This window comes from Triticum aestivum, chromosome 1B (genome assembly GCF_018294505.1).
Source record: "Triticum aestivum cultivar Chinese Spring chromosome 1B, IWGSC CS RefSeq v2.1, whole genome shotgun sequence".
Taxonomy (NCBI): Eukaryota; Viridiplantae; Streptophyta; class Magnoliopsida; order Poales; family Poaceae; genus Triticum; species Triticum aestivum.
In genome coordinates this window covers 118,410,911-118,415,077 of record NC_057795.1, presented here as the reverse complement: position 1 = coordinate 118,415,077, position 4,167 = coordinate 118,410,911, and positions in this window count along the sequence as shown.

Sequence of the window (4,167 nt, the reverse complement as noted above, 5' to 3'; positions counted from 1 at the left end):
GTCCGGTAACCCCCCCGGTAGTCTGATAAATACCCGATACTACCTGGAACACTTCTGGTGTCCGAATACTATCATCCTATATATCAATATTTATCTCTCGACCATTTCTAGACTCCTCGTTATGTCCGTGATCTCATCCAGGACTCAGAACAACATTCGATCACCAAATCACATAACTCATGTAATACAAAATCGTCATCGAATGTTAAGCATGCGGACCCTACGGGTTCGAGAACTATGTAGACATGACCGAGACACCTCTCCGGTCAATAAATAATAGCCGAACCTGGATGCTCATATTGGCTCCTACATATTCTACGAAGATATTTATCGGTCGAACCGTATGACAATATACGTTAATCCCTTTGTCATCGGTATGTTACTTGCCCGAGATTCGATCGTCGGTATCTTCATACCTAGTTCAATCTCGTTACCGGCAAGTCTCTTTACTCGTTCCGTAATACATCATCCCGCAACTAACTCATTATTCACTTTGCTTGCAAGGCTTCTTATAATGTGCATTATCGAGAGGGTCCAGAGATACCTCTCCGATACTCGAAGTGACAAATCCTAATATTGATCTATGCCAACCCAACAAACACCTTCGAAGATACCTGTAGAGCATCTTTATAATCACCCAGTTCCGTTGTGGCGTTTGATAGCACACAATGTATTCCTCCGGTATCCGGGAGTTGCATAATCTTATAGTCAAAGGAATATGTATATGACATGAAGAAAGCAATAGCAATAAAACTAAACGATCATAATGCTATGCTAATGAATGGGTCTTGTCCATCACATCATTCTCCTAATGATGTGATCCCGTTCATCAAATGACAACACATGTCTATGGTTAGGAAACTTAACCATCTTTGATTAACGAGCTAGTCTAGTAGAGGCTTACTAGGGACACGTTGTTTTGCCCATATATTCACACATGTATCAAGTTTCCGGTTAATACAATTCTAGCATGAATAATAAACATTTGTCATGAATAAGGAAATATAAAACAACAACTTTATTATTGCCTCTAGGGCATATTTCCTTCAGTCTCCCACTTTCACTATAGTCAATAATCTAGACTACATTGTAATGATTCTAACACCCATGGAGTCTTGGTGCTGATCATGTTTTGCTCATGGAAGAGGCTTAGTTAACGGGTCTGCCACATTCAGATCCGTATGTATTTTACAAATCTATATGTCTCCCTCCTTGACTAGATCACAGATGGATTTGAAGTGTCTCTTGATGTGTTTGGTCTTTTTGTGAAATCTGGATTCCTTCGCTAAGGCAATTGCTCCAGTATTGTCACAAAAGATTTTCATTGGACCCGATGCACTAGGTATTACACCTAGATCGAATATGAACTCCTTCATCTAGACTCCTTCATTTGGTGCTTCCGAAACAACTATGTACTCTGCTTCACACATAGATCCCGCCACGACGCTTTGCTTGGAACTTCACCAACTGACAGCTCCACCATTCAATATAAATACGTATCCGGTTTGTGACTTAGAGTCATCCGGATCAGTGTCAAAACTAGCATTGACGTAACCATTTACAACGAGCTCTTTGTCACCTCAATAAACAAGAAACATATCCTTGGTCCTCTTCAGGTACTTCAGGATATTCTTGACCGCTGTCTAGTGATCCACTCCTGGATTACTTTGGTACCTCCCTGCTAAACTTATAGCAAGGAACACATCAGGTGTGCTACAAAACATAGCATACATGATAGAACATATGGCTGAGGCATAGGGAATGACTTTCATTTTCTCTCTATCTTCTACATTGGTTGGGCATTGAGTCTGACTAACTTCACACCTTGTAACACAGGCAAGAACCCTTTCTTTGACTGATGCATTTTAAACTTCTTCAAAACTTTATCAAGGTACGTGCTTTGTGAAAGTCCTATTAAGCATCTTGATCTATCTCTATAGATCTTGATGCCTAATATATAAGCAGCTTCGCCGAGGTCTCTCATTGAAAAACTTTTATTCAAGTATCCTTTTATGCTATGAAGAAATTCTACATCATTTCCAATCAACAATATGTCATCCACATATAATATTAGAAATGCTACAGAGCTCCCACTCACTTTCTTGTAAATACAGGCTTCTCCGAAAGTCTATATAAAACCATATGCTTTGATCACCTCATCAAAGCGTATATTCCAACTCCGAGATGCTTGCATCAGTCCATAGATGGATCACTGGAGCTTGCACACTTTGCTAGCACCTTTAGGATCGACAAAACCTTCTGGTTGCATCATATACAACTCTTCTTTTAGAAATCCATTAAGGAATGCGGTTTTGACATCCATTTGCCAGATTTCATAATCATAAAATGCGGCAATTGCTAACATGATTCAGACAGACTTAAGCATCGCTACGGGTGAGAAAGTCTCATCGTAGTCAACTCCTTGAACTTGTCGAAAACCTTTTGCGACAAGTCGAGCTTTATAGACAGTAACATTACCATCAGCGTCAGTCTTCTTCTTGAAGATCCATTTATTCTCTATGGGTCACCGATCATCGGGAAAATCCACCAAAGTGCACACTTTGTTCTCATACATGGATCCTATCTCAGATTTCATTGCCTCAAGCCATTTATCGGAATCTGCGATCATCATAGCTTCTTCATAGTTTGTAGGTTCGCCATGGTCTAGTAACATGATTTCCAGAACAGGATTACCGTACCACTCTGGTGTCGATCATGTTTTGGTCGACCTACGAGGTTCGGTAGTAACTTGATCTGAAGTTTCATGACATCATCATTAGCTTCCTCTCTAGTTGGTGTAGGCATCACGGGAACGGATTTCTCAGATGATCTACTTTCCAAATTGAGAGAAGGTACAATTACCTCATCAAGTTCTACTTTCCTCCCACACTTCTTTCGAGAGAAACTCCTTCTCTAGATGTAGCGACCAAACCTCAAACAGTCCAGTCTCTGTGCATCAGTGTCATCCCTAGGTCGGTAATGCTGACACACACAATACTCGAGGATTTATAACAGAGTTGCAATCACACACTTATCACAACAAATGTCTCAAAAGAGAACTTATTACAATAATATGGCTTAAGGCCATCTAAATATGATAACAGCGGAATGCTTGGAAGATAAAGTGAGTCTATCAACTCCAACGACATAGCTGAGTGAAGGACAATGACCTATGGCACCTTACTCGTCATCTGAAAAGTCTACAACATGATATGTTGCAGCCGAAACGGGTCAGCACATGGAATATGATGGCAATGTAACGCATAGAGTAATGAACAGATAAATGCTATCACTAAATGCATATATGGCTGGTGGAAAGCTCTATGGTTACAATTTTTGCATAAAGCCAATTTTTACCTACAACAAAGGAATAAATTTTATTTAACTATAATGGTGGTTGTTAAACATTGAGAAGGTTCCTCCGACTCAATCCCAATTAAGCTTCATCAATTACCCAACAAAATTAATTTAGAATGATGAGATCAACATGATAATCCAAGAACCAGATACTCAAGATGTCCATCACCGGGGACACGGCTAACCATGATTAGTTTGTACACTCTGCAGAGGTTTGTGCACTTTTCCCCACAAGACTCGATCTCCTCCGTTGAATTTCTCGCACTACATGATGTTTGATAAACAAATGACCGAGACACAGTCTTTCAGAAACATTAACTCTTTACTCTGGGTGGACAGTTATACCTACTTTCCCCTACATCTGCTAGCCCACAGTTGAAAGAGGTCATGCAACATACTCAACTATGCTAGAGCCCATAATAGCTTGTGGTTGCACATGGAAGTTTCTAGCATGAATAATCTTATGATCCCTTTGAGCCTGGGTGGCGGACCGTAGGATGATTACACGGGTACTCCGGGATATCCTAGGACAACACTGGATTCTCCAGGTGCCCGCAACCAATCCACCCAGATGTGAATTTAAGTAGCCACCTTAAGTAAACCATTAATTAACAATACTCACATCTATCATGGATACACTTCCCAATACACGTCTACGAGCATAGCATAGCAACCCCGAGCATAACGTAGAGGTAACTCCCAAAGGTTTGATAATAAAAAGGACAATAGGTTCTACCTCATCATCTACTTCCCAAACCCACATGTTATTCAGATCCTAACCATGCAATGTTTGAGGATTGAAACTAATGC